At 46.9% G+C, this 18,341-nt stretch overlaps 1 protein-coding gene across 9 annotated transcripts in view; it reads right to left on the bottom strand.

The window, feature by feature from the left end:
- The window catches only part of Tenm4 (teneurin transmembrane protein 4), a 710,423-nt gene that overhangs the window by 387,790 nt on the left and 304,292 nt on the right, over window positions 1-18,341 (bottom strand). Inside the window, exon 1 of one of the 9 annotated variants that reach the window (XM_029539642.1) lies at window positions 12,391-12,441. The exons of the other annotated variants lie outside the window; for them this stretch is intronic. The gene's annotated coding sequence lies outside the window, so the exon portion shown is untranslated. Of the gene's footprint in view, window positions 1-12,390; window positions 12,442-18,341 lie in introns of those variants that run through there. 9 annotated transcript variants of the gene reach the window in all.

Raw genomic sequence — 18,341 nt, 5'->3', positions numbered from 1 at the left:
AGACCAAGGGGCCTCTCTTCCCAGTGATGGCTGATTAGGCCATCTTCAGCTACATATGCAGCTAGAGACACAAGCTCAGGGGGTACTGGTTAGTTCATATTGTTGTTCCACCTACAGGGTTGCAGCCCCCTTCAGCTCCTTGGGTACTTTCTCTAGCTCCTCCATTGGGGACCCTGTGTTCCATCCAATAGCTGGCTGTGAGCATCCACTTCGGTGTTTGCCAGGCACTGGCATAGCCTCACAAGAGGCCCTTAATAAAATATTTTAAGCAAGTGTTTTGAATCAATGAATTTTGAGTAAGATACACATGGGTCTGAATTTTTTATCTATTTATGTTCATCTATGCTCTTTTGGACAAATAAAGTATCTGAACCTGAGCCTTAGTTTACCCATCTGTAAAATGAAGATAGTGTCAGTCATTATGCAGGGCTGTCCTCAGGTTTAAAGGATGTAATCCATGGAAGCACTTCGCTTTGAGCCTGCCACAGACCAAGGGCTCAGATGGCAACAGGTATATATCTAACATCTTTATCCAGCAAATATTTCTGTGCCTTTACCTGATTCAGCTATCACCTACACTGCCTCCTTTCTGCCCATCTTCGTCTGAAAAAAAGATTTTTCGTGGTTAATACTACTCTTTGGAGATCAGATGACACCAGGTACATCCAGGGAGAAATTACTATAGACTCTATGTCACCTTCCTAATGCCAGGATTGATGATGGCAGAGTCTGATGCAGTCTCATTACCACAGACAATTCTGGTAGTATGATTTCTATCCATGATGACACACTTTACATGCTATTTATTCTTTATGCAATGTCTTTTTCCCTAAGAAGGAAGCAAGCAGCTTAGCTTCATATTTATCCAACCCTGGGTGTCAATATTAACACAAACACCACAGGCTCAGCATCACAGAGTTCTTTCTAAATCTCCAAGACATGTTGGTAGACAGCTATAACAACTTCTAAGGAATCACACCTCCATGCATTCAAACCCTGTGTACTTACACCCTGCCTCTAGGGCTGGCCATGTGCCTTGTATCTTGTGGACCAAAACAATAATAACAAATTCAAAGCAGAGGCAGGGAAGACCCTTGACTATTAGAACTTGCCTTCTCTTGCTTCTTTTGGACAATTAGCATCATACAAAGAGCTTAGGATCTTGGCTGGAGCAACAAGCTCTTACTGGATTGTAGCCACATGTGGGAGCCCATGAATGATCTGACCTACGCAGCTCTACCCAGCCTGGATTACTAAGCTTCAGAAATAAGAACCAATGAATGACCAGTGTAAGCCACTAGATTTTTGGGGTGCCAAAGTACACTGTACAAACAAATTTCTATAAATATTACTATAATTCCCATTATAGATGAAGAGACTCAGGTGATTCAAGTTAAAAGCAGCATTGTAAAATTTGTACATTTCTTCCTCATGTTTGTGCAATTTAATTGATCACCAATCACCTTGGACCTTTTAAATTTTCTTATTAACTTACTGTTTATAACAACACTATGTTTATATTTAGGTAACTGCTTAATCATATGCTCTAAACTGTGTGCTCCCAAACTCCTCAAACAGTAGACACTTAATAGATACTGACTGATTTACTGGACAAACAGGCAATATCTCTGAGTAGCTGAGCTGTCTCAGCTGCACCAAGATAGGAGACCAGCACCAAGATAGAAGAAGGACTTTGTTGCCAAGTTACACAGCTAACAGGGCCTGGACTCCAATGAAGCTCTGTTCTTCTGCCCTAGAGTGCAAAGGTCTGCCCTTAAATTTTCCATGCATCCTGAGGGCGAGACAGTTGAGGAAATGAGTAACTACCCCACAGTTAGGAGGGAATGTTGCTGGATGAATTCCATATGTTTAAGGAATGCCGATCGCCATGCTAAGAGGATTCTGATCAAAACAAGCTCCCAGCTGGGACAACAGCATATCAGTACGAACCCCACTGCTTGGGATCAGAGTTGCTCGTTAGCTGAGGTCCTGCAGGAACTTGTATCATCCAGCCCCTTGCAGACCCAGGAACATGGCTCCCATCCTGCAGACTGGAGAGCACAGAACAGCCCCATCTCTCCTCAGCCCCAGGTCAGGCTGTATGTGGGACCAGTTTCCTATGCCTGTTTCCTTTTATCCTGTCCTCCCCTCTGCTTACTATAGAGAACTGATCATCTTCAAGCGCCTCTAACCAATCTTCCACAAGAAGCCCGACTGTACCTGAAATGGTGTTTACCTTTGCAGCAGCCTCGGACACCAAGAGCAAGCTAGATTCCTCTGCTGCCTCTGTGGGCTCCTGTGAACTGCCTCTTGGGTGGCTATGGCGTCTCTCTGCTTTTCAGGAGGGCCCTGAGTCTGTGGGGAAGCCCTGGTTCTTGCCCCTGCACTGTCTAATGTTACACTTGGGTCATGGCAGCCTGGCTTCCTGGGGACTTTGTTCTCTTGATCATAGACCTAAATTTGTTTTCATTAAGAAATGCTGCCTGTCACTCCATCAATTCTGCCCTTTCGGGTTGTTAACCTCAATTAATGGTGCCAGCCTCGGAGGCCACTCAGCAGGAGAGGGAGAGAAGTGGGCCACTCAGCCTTAGCAGGCTGCATTACAGGGGCCAGGCCTGACTTTGTTAAGGCAGCAGAAGCCCCCATTTGTTGGGTAGTGGTCTTAACAGACCACCCATCCACTCACTACTGTGTTTACCTTACAGAAGGGCAGTCCTGAGAGAGAGAGAGAGAGAGAGAGAGAGAGAGAGAGAGAGAGAGAGAGAGAGAGAGAGAGATCCTCCTGTGGTCAGGGTTCTGCCCTGTGCTCTACTGTATCACATGATATTCCATGACACTCCTTTAAACTCCCCACTTTTTTGCCTTCTCTTCAAAGTGGAAATGCTAATTTTTCCTCCATGGTAGGGATGCAGGGGAGGGGCTAGTGATTTAATATTGAAAAGCACGTAGAGCAGGCTGTAGCTGACACTTGACAGGCTCTCTCTCTCTCTCTCTCTCTCTCTCTCTCTCTCTCTCTCTCTCTCTCTGTGTGTGTGTGTTTGTGCGTGTGTGTGTGTGTGTGTGTGTGTGTGTGTGTGTGTAGGGAGTATGCCTATGTGTGTATGCGACGGCATTCTTCAGGAACTGTCCACCTCAGTATTTGAAACAGGGTCTCTTACTTGCCTGAAACGTGCACACTTGGCTAGCAGGCGAGCCCTAAGGACTTCCTCTCCGCGTCCCCAGTACTGGGATCAGCAGTAAATGCTAGTGTTTTTAATGTAGGTCCCAGGGATCAAACTCAGGTCCATGGTGAGAAAGCAAACACTTCACAGGCTGAGCAGTCTCTGCAGTCCTGATTTGGCTGCTCTTCATCTTCACTGCAAAGCTCTCACTGTAGCTTGTATTCAGGTCTGGCTTTCTCCGGCCCATTCAGCATTTGTAGTAAGACACAAAATAACTCTGTTCAACAGGACTCATTCACTTAGTCACAGAATAAATATCTATTACTAGCCTACAAAATTCCCTGGTCAGTGGTGAAATACGGTGTGACCAGGATCTGGACAATGAACTTGAACAGGCAGTATCCGCCTCACTCTAGGACTTGCTAGGCATGGACCATGGTAAATCATCCTAGGTGCTGCCTTCCTCCTTTGTCAAGGGTTGTTAATATTCCTAGTGTCCTACTTCTGATGACCCGGCCCCACAGAGCACAGTGGGATGGTGGGTCCCTGTGCTCCTTCAGCTCAGGCCAGCAGGGAAGAGACCAAACTCTGAGAGCAATTACCCCAGGTCACTGTGCAGACCCGCCTTCTCTGGGAAACCTAAACCACCTTCAAAGAGGAGGTTTTAATTGGCTTAGGCTCTGTGCCCACTTCAAGACAGCTTCAAAAAAAAAAAAAATAGGATTAGTGTCCCCAGGGTCCCACGTATAGGCAGGTGGCTGGACACTGGCCCACTTTGCCTAGACCTTTTTGAGATGTGCCCCTGCTATGGCTTAATGTGGGGGCAAGGTGCTGCCAGGTCCTTTCTCTTCCTAGTCCCACGAATTCAAGCATGGATCCTTAAGTCAGAGCCTCGAGGGAGGAACGGAGAACAGCCTGACCTATGATTCTTCTAGATACTGTGCAAACGTAACAGTCAAAACGTATGCCAAGATTGGCTATACATTGACAGATGGCCCAGGCCACCCTGAGAGTATGCCATGCTGAGAGGCCTTACCTGGATCCAGTACTGACAGTCACACTATGTCATCTGACTTTACGGTACCCTGAATAGCATGTGTCACAGGTTCCTCTCAGCAGGTCAGAGGGCGACAGGAAAAAGTATGGCATTTAGCTCAGGAGAGCTAACTTCAGACCTAGCTTTGTGATCATCGAATGACAAGACAATGTAAATCATAGCCCAAGGATGGCTTTCACTTCCTGGTCACCTTGTGGTGCCTCTCTGTCACATTCTTATCATAAACTCCATATGAGCTGAGCAAGGGCTTGTCCTAGAGCACTCCAGGTTTGCATACGCATGTACGATGTGTTCAGGTGTGTGAAGATGCATGTGCATGTGGGTGTGCACATGTGAGGGATGGAAGACAGTTTGGGGCGTCAATCCTTAGGCAGCATCCACGTACATTTGAGACAGGGTCTCCCCCTGGCCTGGAGCTCAGCCATTAAGCTAGGCTTGTCTAGCCAGCATGCAGAAGATCTTCCTGCTTCTGCCTCCCTAGTGTTGGGGATTGCAAATAGGCACTACTACACTTGGTGAGCATTTTACATGAGTTCTGGGAACCCAGTCCAAGTCCCCATACTTGCAAGGCAAGCACCTTATGGACTGAACCATCGTCTCATGGTATCACTTCACTGTTTAAGGAAAATGGCATTCAAAAGTTTACACAATGAACTTCAATGTTTTTTGGGTTACAACTTGGGGATAATAGGTTTACAGTCACAGAGGTTTAGAGTGTGTCACACCAGCAGGCATACATGGCCTTGAAACTGCACAACACAAATACGTGTTATTTCCATTGAAGAAATGAAGCCTCCACCAGGTGACATGTCTAGTCCCAGGTCACCTTGCTGGCAGGAAATAGAGGTGGAGTTTAATCTTTTTCTCTGCATCCTAGTGCCCTTTCCACTAGGTGGTAGCTGCCTCTGTTACAACAGCCTGTGAGAGGATTTCCCTGATGCAGGACAAGGGCTACAAATCTGCAGAAGCAATCAGGCTGATGGTATTTAAATACTTGGCTATTTGAAAAATATACCAACAAGCAGTTGAGAATAAATGCCAAACCTCTAACTGGTTAGAAACACCACCTGGGGGCACAGAGCTTTGTCAGCGTGACTGATGCTTCTTGCTTAGATGCAACAGTGTGCAGACACTTGTGCAGAAGCAAAGCAGGCTGGGAACTGGCAGAGGCAGCATCTGGGGAGAGCTGCAGAGCTTAAAGAGCTCTCCTTGCATCTAGTCGCTCATCTAGTTCCCGCAGTGCACATCTCCAAAGGCAGGACCAGTCCTATTCCTCTAATGATTGAGAAGCCAAGACCAGAGATGCTGAGTACTTAGCTGAGTACTTAACTAAAGCAGCATAACTGAGATTTCAGCCCTCAGATGTTATACTGAATATATATGTACTACATATGCATCTTATCTCCTGTGTGCCTTGGCTGCCCACACCTCCCTTGCTGTTTGGGAGGAGGGGCATTCTGTGAACTCAAGCCTTGTCTTTGGGACTTGCTGTAGCTACCGTTAACCTCCCATCACCCTTTCCCAAGGACCTCATTTGAACTAGTTTTGTGTATGGCATGAGATATACCAATGGGGCTTTTGTGGTTTTATCCTGTAGGATAATACTATTTAGTTGGGGGAATCAATCCAGATACAGTCAATCACTACCCGAGATCTAGCAGCAGGTTGCTTCATCCAGCTAAAGGGGAGAAGATCTGGCCTGGCTTCTTCAGGAAAACCAAAACTGTGAGAGTTGGGTGGAGGCAGTGGGCATTTGGCAGTCACTGGTGTTGGGGAATGAAGAGAAGGATTTAGACTATTGGCTTCAGGGACCCATCCTTGGGCTAATCTGGGCGGGCACTCAATTACTTCTTCTGTGCTTCACATATGTGTTCTTTTGGTATTTCATGTGTATGATCGGATGGTGAATAGTTAAAAACAAGTTAGGAATCAACTCCCTTTACATAGTGATTTGGCCTGACCGCAGCAAGGGATGTACAGAGCACTGGCTTCCCAGCTGGGCTAACCTGAACGACAATCGATTCTTTCTACGTATACCTACTGCCTATCTTTAATGAGCTAGCTAGCACTCTAGGTTTTAGGAATACAGGAAAAAATAAACCTCCCATTTTGCCTGCATTCTTCTATGCCCTGGAAACTTCTTCACTGCTTTCTGAGTACTTTTTCTGAGACATGGCCCTGTGGTAACTTCATCCAGCTAAATGGGAGAAGAGCTGGCCTGGCCTGACCACTGAGGGCCTTGCCTTTCCACTGACCAGCAACAGCAGCATCTGGGAGCCTGTATGAAATGCAGAGTCTCAGGCTCCACCTTATCTGAAACTAGACTTTCAGGGCTCCTGTATGACATTGAGGACTGGTGGGCATTGAACTATAGGACACCAGATCAACCCTTCAATCCGAAGACCTGCTGCTACCTGCCTGCTCATGTCCTGATTTCAAACACTCCACTCTTAACGATGCTCAATCCTGACCACCTACTTTCTCCTTTATCTTGTCCACACACTGCCCTCTGCCTAGAATATCTTCCCTGCACTGGTAGCTAAAACCCTGCAAGGCCAGCTGCCCTGTGCCTGGACTTCCCTCAGCTCTCCCCTTCCCTTCCACAAGACCACTGAGGCTCGCCCTCCTCTCCCTGAGCTCAGGGCTCAGCAGTTGGTCAGCTGCTTATGCAGAGGTCTGCCTTCCAGGTCCTACCTCAGTCTCTGTGCTTCTGGGTCCTGGGGTGCAGATAGGATTTAGAGGTTGCCTTGGAAACCCCCAGTTAGTTCAGTAAAGATAGACTGACAGAGTTGTGAGTACAAATATGTTTTCTCAGCAGAGATCTGCAAATAGGATGCTTGCTAACCCGACTCTTTTTGAAGCTGCTTACTAGAGGCAAGGAAGCTAATGCTGTCTTCCCTCCTCCCGAATGTTCCCTGAGGAAAACCCCCTGGTTTCTGAGCTGTGTTCTCAGAAGCCTGCTCTATATGAAATGACCTACCTCGTTCACCATGTCAATAAAGAAGTAAAGTAACACATTAATTATTACCAGCAAAGGTTAGCTGAATAGCTACTTTGGACCAGGCCATCAAGGCTGCTATTTGGGCTATAAATATGAATACCATCTGCTTGCATCTCTCTCTGAGGTTTCTCCTCCAGCTCAGGGGATAGTTAAGAATGTGGAAAACTGGGTAGTCCCGGCAGGAGCCACTGTTTCCAGAGTAAGTTATTCTACCTCACACGGCCTCATTCTCTCTATCTCCAGTATGAGGATTACAATCTCTGTTGTCCACAAGCTTGAGAAACTCAAACAGGATCCCAAATCTGAAACGTATGTGGTAATTTAGAAAACATTATGATAATCATACCAGAGGCTACAAAGGCAGACGTGGTTGCTGGCAAATCCAAGATTCATTCTCTTCCCACTTTTCCCCAGACTGAAACAAATTCTGTCTAACAGATAAAACAAGCCTGCCTAGTTCATGATTGCCAGCTCTTCACTTTCCCAGGCTCCCTTGCGGTTATTGGTAACCACGTGACTTTATTCTGGCTAATAAGTTGGGAACGGAAGCTTACTGGTAGAAGGAACTTGGAAGGGTGATGGCTGACACCACATATTTCCTTCTTATCCTAAATGTGAGCTCAGGTGGCCATGGTGGCCCAGCAAAGCAGACTTAAGGATAGCTATATAGCTCCACTTGCCCTTTCTGCTTCCTCCATCTCTGTGCCCCCCCAACCCCAAGGTACCATCTATCCCAGGTGACAGCTTCTGCCTCAAACCAGATGTTATTTCATGGTAAACTGAGTGTAAGGTGACATGGCAGAAACCATGGCGCTAAGGTCATCCTGAAAGCACTGTGGCTGTAGGGAAAGCCGTTATGGTATAAGAAGTACTAGACATAGTGCATGAGGGGTCCAATCCACAGTAGGGTACCTTTGAACACTGAGGGCAGAATTAGAACTGCACCCCCATGACTCTTCCTCATAGGAGCTGATCTCTAATCAGATGGTTGTCTCAAACTGGGCTCCTGCCTTCTCTAAAGCCTGCCTTGCTCTTAACTCAGCAAGAGTCAAAAATCTTAACAAATCCTTGAGAACCTACTGTTGTGACTGGAGTGAGGCATTTCTGTGCTGACTCCACCCACATTTTGCCTTATAGATGAGTCCATTGGAGGTGTGGATGGGTAATTAGGCTTATCCAAGAACCAATGCTGAACCAGGTCTTCAGGACTGTGTGGTTAACGCCTGGGTTGTCTACCACAGTAGCCACCCACAGCATATAATAGATTTCAATTTTAATTGCTGTTAAGATAAAAATTAAGGTTTTTAATTGTATCGTCACATTTCATGAACACAGCAGCCACATGTAGAGACTGGCTAAGTGTAGACAGTGGGGTTCTAGAAGTTTGGGGTGGTCAGGCCTGTACAAGGCCTGTACCTGACAGGCCTATACAAGGATCCAAACTTGGTGTCTCCTGTTTGAGTTGAAGAAGCAGACAGGGGTGGGGGAGAGAACCTTTCTCAAGTATACACAACTGCCCGTTCAGTGTACGGTGTGCCTGGCATCTGCTAACTGGTTGTCTCTCACACCAGCTCTATGCCATGTGGGAGACAGGACAGTGAGATACAGGAATGGATGGGAGAAAACTTGTCTAAGGTCATGCAGCTGGGGATGGTGGCGCTTGAGCTCAGACTCAGACCCCGATCTATCCTTTTGCAGCACCTCTGTCGCAAGGGGCCGTTTTGGAAGTGTTTCTTCCTTTCATTCATTTCTGAAAGGACAAACTGGATCTTTCCAGTGAAGAAGGCCAAGTCCCAGAAGGGGTAGGCGGTTGGGGATAGTTTTCACCTTGGCCCAGAGGGAGGTTGTTCTCCCTACAGGGTACCTCTGTCTTTCTGTGACTTGGGAGGCAGGTCATAGGGGAAACTCATTCTTTCTGGGGCCTCCCTCACAGGCCGGGCTGAGGTCTCCAATAAATCAGGTTCCGTTCACCCATTGGACTCCAGACTAGAGTGGGAGTGAGAGGATACAGCTTCAAGAAGCTGGGGCTCCTGGGCTCCCCAGAGAGCTTGCAGAAGCCTCAAAGGCTGGGCCTGATTTACGAGGCTGCTTATGGCTCCAGGTTGTCCCAGATCTATGCCTGCCCCAGCCCCAAGTTGTGTACTGACCCAGAGAGGGGTCAAAAGATCTGAGGCTGGACCCAGGAGAACAGGCCAGATCTATTCCATCTGCTCTCCAGAGGACTTGACATCAGCTGTGTCTGGCAGGAGGGCTATACCTGGCCACACCCATTTTTTTACCTGGCTAGAAAAGTCAGGTGTGGGAAGGGGCAGAGGAAGCATGGCCTGGCAACCTTGGATGCAGGGTCCTAGTGGTTTGAGGGACTACCTACAGCCAGCCTTCAATTACCGTGGTAACCCTTCCAAGAAGCTTGGACCCGCGTTTCAAAAGTGGGAACAATGGCTCCAGAGGGCAAGTGGTAACCCACGGTAAGCAGCAGGCTGCCAAGATGCTCACACACCTCTGCTTCTTGTCCTCAGCTCCCGCACAGCTGCCCACATTTGGCCATTCTCTCTTGATCAAGGAAGACAAATAACCCTCATGGAGAATAGCCAGCAGGCTCCTTTGCATTCTCCCATATGCTATACTGAAGGTGAAAGCATGCTGACGCATCTGGCCCTGAAATACTTCGAAAATAAAATGGATTCTGCTGCCAGGGCCAACACTAGGTCTTCAGCCTGCAGCCTGCAGCCTGCAGCCTGCAAAAGAGGCTTGCTTCTAGCAGCCTCTGTTAGCCCAAGACCTCAAGGGGACCAATCACATCTTCCTGCAGTGAGGGATCAGACTCCCTGGGGTTTAACAAAGCCCTAACTCTCAGTTCCCTGCAACTGTGGTACCACTTGCCATTTACAGACACCTGCCCAGCGTGTACCAGGCCAGCCTGTTATCATTGTTTCTTTTGGTAGCCTGGAAGAGTAAACATTGTCATCCGGTTTGAAGGAGATCAGAGGGATTTATGACTCACAGCTAATGCAGAGCAGCCCTAGAGCTCAGCCCAGGTACATTATCTCTTAACTCTGTTATGCTTTCCCTGCAGCACGGTGGCCTCAAAGAATGGGCTAGCCTGGGTTAACCCATGGCTGTGCCATGTGATTGTCATCTCTCTGTTGTTCTGTCCAGAGAGGGGTCTCACATCCAGGAAATAACAAACACATTCAGTAGAGGTTACAAGGGTGGACAATAAAGTCTGAACCTGAATGTAGACGTCACCATTGCTACTTGCCAGCCATGTGACTCTCTATAAAGAACCTCTCCAGCTCTTTTTCCGGTTTTGTCTAGCTACCTAACCCAGATAACTGACTTCCTACGGAAGCATCTGGCACCATACTGGTCAAAGGTAAGCAACTGATAAATGTTCAAGACCACGATGGCCCTGCTTCCATTGGAACCAGTAAGGAAACAGACAGGATGAAGAATGTTCTGTTGGCTCTGCAGAGAGATGAAGGGGATTGCTTCGAGGACAAAATTTTGGGGTGATGATATCAGTTCCACTGTTACAGAGATGCCCAGAAGGAGTCTGTCAGCACAAACAGCCACCCCGTAAGTGACCAAGAGTCTTCTTTATGTCCACAGAAACCTGGCAAGCATCAGTTCCCTGTTCCCTCAGCCTTACCCATAGTCAGCTCTGCAGAGAGCAAGCAGCTGTCTGGGAAGCCAATTCTTGGGATCTGTTCCCTACTCTGCAAGGCTGGGATGCCAGAAGACCGGACCTAGCCAAACATATGGACCTGCAGCCTAGTAAAGCCCACAGCTGGGCCACTGGCTGACTTTTCTTCTGTTCCTTGGAATATCCTGGCAACTCTAAAATAGTTTCAGCAACTTATAGACATTTTCCCAGGATATTCTGGTCTCTAAGGGAACAATCTGCTCTTTTCTCACACTTTTAAATCCCTTTTCTTGGAAGACCAGTTCTTGTGCGAGTACACACACACACACACACACACACACACACACACACACTCTCTCTCTCTCTCTCTCTCTTAATTTGGCCCTGGATATGATTAGTAAGATTTCAGTGTATAGACTTTGGGACTGGCTAATCTCACTGAGTGAATTTTATTTGCAATTTCTTGATAGTAAAGTTCTAATAATTATTTTTTTTTAAATTTCAATGATGTATCACATAATAGCAATTAATATACTATTCATTAAATTCATGTCAACTAAAGAAGTAGCTTTCATCTTTATCATCACACTAAGCCCTCCCGGCAACCCCCAAGAGAGGACTCTGTTATCTCCATCTAGTTTACAGATAGGGAAACAGAGGCAAGCTGACTTGCCAGAGGCAGATACTAGTTCTGCATGGCTGGCACGAACGACAGGGTGGAGATGTGGTACCCAGGGGACCGTTTCCCTTCTTCTGGGCCAAGAAGCTTACCAGGCAGAGCTGCTCCCTCCTCTGTCATAAGGCCACAGAGGGACTCGATCAGCTCTTAAAGTCTCTGCTTCTCAAAGCCCAGACAACCCAAAATTCCTTGCACTTTATACTGTGGCTTCCTCTCTGGCTTTCCAAAGCATTCCTAACCAGCTGTGCTTCCTCTCTGTGGCCTGAACAGATACGTAAAGCCCAGATTCCTTCTTCCAGAACATATATTTGGAAAATATCATTTCCCCCATTTTTTTAATCTCACAAAACAAAACAAAACAAAACAAAAAACAGGTCCCTCAACCCTCCAAAATAGAACGAAGGAATCCTAAAGACCATTTACAAGCAGCATCGTGCACTATAAGTCAAGGGGAGACCAAACAATACACTGTCAATATAGTACCAAAGAGTGACCATGAGAGTCATTTGGACATCAGTGGCCAGCCACCTTGGGGACCCAGGTGATGGTATTTCTTAGCCACTGACTTCCCACAGTGGTCACAGTCACACATATTTCTTAGAACCTGAACATGAAACCAGGCAAGAAGCCTTGAAAAATGAACAGACTTGACTTGGAATTGGGAGTCAACAGACCACAAGACAATCACACCAAAACACAGATAACTATAAACTATGACAGTGGGCCAAGCTCTCCTACGCAGGCAGCATAGACAGTTGTTGAGGAGGGAAATGGCCTCCCCACAGCTGGTGAAGGCTGCAAGGGAGGACTCAGCAATCACAGGTACACACATCGTTCTCAACTCACACGATCCTCTGTCCTCAGGGCTGTCTGCTGTTTTGCGGTGGCCTGTCCAAGTAGCATTATCTGCTGCCTTCCACAGCATCATCCTGGGTCTCCTGTGTTGCCTCCATCCCATCTCCTGGCCAGTGATAGTCATCTTTCATGGATGCCATGTGATCATATCACTCCCAGTGCAGGCTTATTTCTCCGGATCTCCCCACCCCCCCACCCCCCGCCTAGCAGATCGCCAAGCTCTGCCCCCAGGACCCTCCTGTCTCCTCCCCTCACAGATGCTCATTAAGCCCTAGAAATGTGCTCCCAGTCAGGCACCTGCTTGTGTGCAGACTTTACTCAGCATGAGTCAGAGAGCTTGCCTTCCAAAGCAGGCCCTTAGCAGGAGATGGCCCCTCCCAAGCCCTTGCCTAAAGAAGACTCATCCTGAAGAAGAGCTGGCGGCAGGCCACCAGAATAGGCTCCCACCCTCCAGGAACAGGGGCACACCCACTCCCACAAAGAAGAGGAGCAGAAGGAGCACTCCACTAGCAGACGCACATGTCAGTTTGCATTTGGTCCCCTCTCTCCTAGACGCATTCTCTTGTTACAGTAGGCATGTGATGTGCCTTGTCGAGGCTCAGGGCTTCCAGGTGCAAACCCGACCAACATGCCTGGCCTCAGAGTCATAAACAACAGCAACTTTATCACCATTCCGGGACATCATCGCTCTGAAAGCGATGTAGCATAGCAACTAGAAAAACCAGAATTTTCACCCCAGCACCCAAACCTGCGGTAATGAGTGAGCGTGAATGTCGGCGGCTTTACTCATCCTTCAAGTAAGAACAGAGAGAGCCCCTTCAGCTCCTTGCTAGCTGACCTCAAACGAGATGTTACACGTAGAAATGGCCTTATAAATGGTTCAACAGGGATGAATGTCGCCATTTATTCTGCCATGCCCAAACCTGCTTCCTTGTAGCTAGAAGGTACCCTGGACATCACAGAGACATCTTGCCATCAGGTCCCTTTGAGCCTTCCCTCCTTCTGTTTGTGTGACCCCATTGCCCAGCCACCTCCAAAGTCATGGTTTGCTTCAGGCATCACCTGGGCTTTCCCTTGGGTAGGGCTCAACTTAAGAGAGGGCTCCCGGATTTCCCTCCATGGGAATCAGGCCTAGTCTGTCCGTTTCTTCTGTCCTTTGCAAGGCCTCCCTACAGACTTTTGTGGCGTGTTCCATTCTTCACGTCATTCTCCCTGCCTTGCCATGGTCCAGGGTCTGAACTGAAGGTCTATGGGTGTTGAGGACAGAAACTTTGTGTCTTTCTTAGTGGCTTTGTCATGTCCTCTCTTGGGAAGGATGATGTCATCATTTATTTTAGTTTTAGTTTTGTGTGTGCACTCACCATGCATGCAAGTTTCTAGGTACGTGTGAGGGTATCTGAGGAGTCCAGCGAGGGTGTCAGAGCCCCCTGGAGCTGCAGTTATAGGCAGTTATGAGCTGCCCCCCATAGGTGTTGAGAATCAAAGTCAGGTGCTTTGTCAGACCAGTGTGTGCTCTTAACGGCTGAGCCATCTCCCCAGCTCCCAAAGGCCTATTGATGGACTGGAATTATCATCAGTTACTCCATGAAGTCTGTCTTTGTATGACTTTGACCTTGAATTTTCCCCTACTTTTTCTTTAACTTTCAGCCACTTTCAGTCATTGCTTAGGGAAGATCTGGACTCCAGCTCTTTTTATAATTTAATATATTTTTGGAGAATTTTATAGATGAGAGCCTTTACTTCTCCCTTTCCAATTCCTCTTATGTACTCAGATCCATCTCAAATTCACAAACTCCTTTTTAAAAAATCATTATATAATGTAAAACAATGTCTATTATATTATACATACATCCTACCGAGCCCACTTAGTCACTGCTATATACATGTTTAAGGCTGACCACTTGGGTGTGAATTGCCTCTCAGAGGGCTGGCCTAGTCTATGAGACTAATTCCCCTCATCTCAGTAGCTATTAGTTACCTATAGCTTTGTGAGATTTCCCTCATTCACACTGGCATGTAAACTGGTATTGTTGTGCAGATCTTATTTAAGCAACCACATTTTGGGGAATTTCATGGGCTCAGCTACTCTGTCATTGCCAGATGTCCTGGCCTTTCAGTTTTTAGTAAATTTTCTGTTTCCACTTTTGCAATGTTTCTTGAGAATTAGGTTTGGGGTTGTGCTGTAGATGCATAAAGTGGAGCTGGGTACCCCACAGTCAGTTTTTCTTACATTTTTACCAGTTTGGAATTCCTGTAATGTTTTCGGCAAAAAGAAGCTTCTTTGATGAGGGCTGAAAGCTATAGTTGTCTGTGGGTATAAGCATTTAGAATATAGTTTAAAGCTATACGGTTTATACTGTTTTCCTCTAGGGTCTATGACATTACCAGCCATGGATAGTCAGTTAGATTTACAGTAACAGTCTTGAATGGCCTCTTACCGAGTAGGCCTTAGGTACAATTGGATGGATATTGGTTACCTCCAAGATATAAGTGCCACTACTACACCCTTGGAACATCTTGCCATGGTGGTCATTGTTGGATCCTAGCCATTTAGGGATGGCATACAGCATCTCTATATGCTCAAAGTCGGGTTCACGGAGACCTTTTTATATTCCTCATGTCAAGCCCAAGCCCCACCAAGAGCGTTTATGATTTCTAACATCTCTAACAGGAGATATAGACAGCCCAGCTGCCTCTGCGTGCTTTGGCCAGCCTGTACCTTTCTGTCTAGTGAGCACCTGCCCTGCACTCTACTCAGATATCCACGGAAGTTTTTTGTCTTTATGCACCTGTGCAGTCATTTGCTGCCCATGTATGGGGAGACACTGTTCACAATGGGTCGGCAGCAGTCAAGGACTGTCTGGCTGAACATTGCTTCTAAGGCAATCTTTGTCTGGTGGCTTCAATAGAAAGTTGACTAACATTAGCAGCAACTCTTTCTTTGAGCACTGTAAACTAGGGATAGGCATATGCAAATCATGGCCTCTGTAAGCATCAAGTGATATGAGAAATTCACTGCATTCAGGACAGCATCTAGTATACAAGTCTTTATTTTACATTTTCCACAACCTGGCTAAAAGGTCATCACCACATGTCCTCCTCCCCTCCTGAACACCACTGACATCTAGTGGTAAGATGAAAGAACTACAGGTGTGCTTACCCAATGCTCCAGCCCTTTTCTGGGGTTGTAGAATGGCTTACAAGGAAAGTCAGCCAGGTTTCTGACTGCTTTCCCAAGCACTTCCATACTTATTACCTAATATTATCCACACTCCAACCTTTATTGTATATAATAATGGCAAACATGGGATCAAAAGCATATATAGGGCTGGGACAAGACCTGCCCTGAGCTCAGGGAATTTGTCCATATCATTCCCTGAGCCTAGGATACACTGTCACATAGTAAATACCCAAAATGACCCTCTACAGTTTAGAAGTCCACATGATGACAGTGCTGTTGTTCTTGGGGTCAGTCTATTGCGGAAACTCCTCCACTGCCTCCCAAGATTTCAGCAGACAATGGAGAGATGGCTCAGGAGTTAAGAGCATTTGAAGTTCTTGCAGAGGATCCAGGTTTGGTTCCCAGAACCCACACAGTGGCTCCCAACTATTTGTAACTTCACTTCCAGGGGCACCAATGCCCTCTTCTGGTCTCCACAGGTATTGCATATACATGGCATATACATACATGTAAAAAATAGAAATAGATAAGATCTAGACAAACAAGCAAATAAATATCTCTGCTGCCCCTACTGGTGAAAGGAAACTTTCCTGGGGTTCCTGTCCTCCCTGCCTTTTCTTGAGGCCTCTCTCCCCTCCCTAGATAGAACAGGTTAGACCCATGCAGGACAAGAAGCAAGTCACAAAGTGTACGTGGATGTGAGCTGGGAGAGAGCTGTTTTACCTTTATGTTCTGTGATACTGGGACTTGAACCCAGGGCCTGGAGTATGCAAAGCCTTATCTCTGGTCCTGCAGTGTTTCTCTGGGAAAGGCTAAATGGCAGCCCAGGACTCCACAGAAGGACAAGAACTCTGGCAAGAGGGGAGCTGCCTGAGACAGGGGAAGGCTTGAGCATCCAGAGGCTTCAAAGCCATAACTTTGTTATGGTTTCTAGGGCAGCTGGGGCAGGGGGTGTGGGCTGGAGGCATCTATCACCACTAGTCCTAGTAGGACATACTTTCAAAGAGGCACAAGAGGCCGAACTCCATAAGGGCTGTAGAAGGCCCGAGCAACACCCTGCCCCCAAACCCCAGGCTGAAAATTGGCTTCCCTTCTTCCTAGGACTCTCCATCCTGCATTCTACTGAGAGCCTCTTTCTGGTCTCACAGACGAGGTCCAAGTCCCCCTGCCACACACACACACATCCTGGATGAAGTCTGTTTCATCACAGCCCCGCCCTTCCCTGGTTCTTCACAAACTAACTACACCATTTCCTCCTAGCAGGTAGTAGTGATTGGAACTAATAGTCTGACTCTTTATTGCCTCTCATTCCTAACAGGACTGTAAGTTTCTCTAAAGAAATAGTTGTCTTGTAAGCATCCAAGTTCAAGAACAGAGCATTTGTGCACAGTGCGGGAGGCTAGGGTTTGATGTTTAGTACTACTGGGAGGGGGTGGAGGCGATCCAACAGGGAAGGAGAAGAGGAAGAGGGGGAGAAAAAGAAGGAGAGGGACACACACAGTGGGGTATTTTCCTACTCAAAGAACACACGAGAATAAAGACTTTCTGGGCTCCTCCTTACTCAGGAAAACCCACCATGAACCTTTCAGTGAGAAGCTGACCTTCCATGATTTTGTTTTAAATAAACTGTCTTGAAAGGGTTTACAATATGTATGTCCATGCATACACATGTCAGTAAGACACACTTTATAATTAAATTCTGTAATTATACCTACTGATCCCACAACTTAATACAACACAGGTGTGTACAGCCTTAACCCCAACTCTACTTCAAAAGGGTAAAATCACTGTTTTCTTCCCATCAACATACTTAATTGCTGGTGTAAAGCCAATGCATATAATTTGGTCTCATTTGGAATTCCCACTTCCGGCTACCACTTCCTTGTAATTGAGTTGAGCTGAAAGTTTACAGACTCCTGTTACTTGTTTCCCCTAACAAATCTAGCCTGACCGAAGGTGGGGGGGGGGGCTGCACTTGAGAACTCAGGAACAACAACAACAGCAACAACAACAACAACAACAAAATGTGTGGAATCAGCAGGGTCACCTTCCCTCAGGGCTCATGTTATCCTTGCCCTCAACTGCTTCTCCAGGGTCAGATCTTAGAATCCTGATCTTTCATATATAAACAGCACACCACAATCTATAATATACTTTCCACGGCTTGTTGCATGTGTCTTCACAGCGGGCTTGGAAGGCTGACCCAGTGGAACTATTTAGCTCAATTTACCTCAATCCTAGTGACTGTGCTAATGTTTTGCAGGGCTCTCTTCAAGTCTCATCTCAGTATAACTGTGTGAAATAGCTGCCTGTTAGAGACCAGGAAACCGAGGCAGAAGAAAGCTAAATGATTTTCCCTAAGTTACAGAATCAGTAAGAGCCCAGGCAGGATGGTCCTACCTGTGAGGCCCAGAGAGTTCAGGTTGGGAGGGATGGGCTTTCTTGACGCTGAGCCTGGGCTTTCTAAATTCAGTCTCTGAGATACTGATCGTGGTGGAAGCTGGCTCAAAGCAAAGACTATTTGGGATGGGCAACTCCAGGCTTGAGTCCTGGCTGTACCCTTTACCAGAAGGAGAACCAACAGTTACCCAGCATCTCAGAGCATTGGTGCAACATCTCTCTAACATATCCAGGACAAGGCTGAGCTGGGGACCTGATGGAGCTTTGTATGAGGACCAACAGTGACCCAGCATCTCAGAGCATTGGTGTGACATCTCTCTAACATATCCAGGACAAGGCTGTGCTGGGGACCCGATGGAGC

Source organism: Mus pahari, chromosome 1, assembly GCF_900095145.1.
Source record: "Mus pahari chromosome 1, PAHARI_EIJ_v1.1, whole genome shotgun sequence".
In the NCBI taxonomy this organism is placed as follows: domain Eukaryota; kingdom Metazoa; phylum Chordata; class Mammalia; order Rodentia; family Muridae; genus Mus; species Mus pahari.
This window is presented reverse-complemented; position numbering and strand designations above follow the sequence as displayed.